This window comes from Otolemur garnettii, unplaced genomic scaffold (genome assembly GCF_000181295.1).
Source record: "Otolemur garnettii isolate 467f Iridium unplaced genomic scaffold, OtoGar3 scaffold00002, whole genome shotgun sequence".
NCBI lineage: Eukaryota > Metazoa > Chordata > Mammalia > Primates > Galagidae > Otolemur > Otolemur garnettii.
Window position 1 is genome coordinate 51,005,116 of NW_003852397.1, and position 397 is coordinate 51,005,512.

A 397-nucleotide genomic window follows, 5' to 3' on the forward strand; every position below is an offset into this window, starting at 1 on the left:
AGTTACACATTTCAATAAAATATAGGGCAATGGATTAGTGGAAGTTAGCTTGTGAATTTTTCTTAAAAATAAAATAACTCTATTTAATCCTTTTTAGTTAAAAACTGTAACTAAAATTTACATGTAAGTGTAAAAGGAGATCAATCATTTAGTTACCTTTTTTGCTTAAACAGAGGAAAATAGTTACTACAAATACAGTAGGCAGACCATTAGCCTGACCCATCTAGAACATAGTGCACTCAATTTTAGTCTCAAATTGTGCTAAATGCTCATCGTGAATATGGCACATTTTGGTCCATGATGTGGTTTCATGCTAAGACAAATACAAGTTACAGATATAGAATACAGAAACACATAGTTTTCCATTGCTTTTTCTTGTTATTACATATATATATAT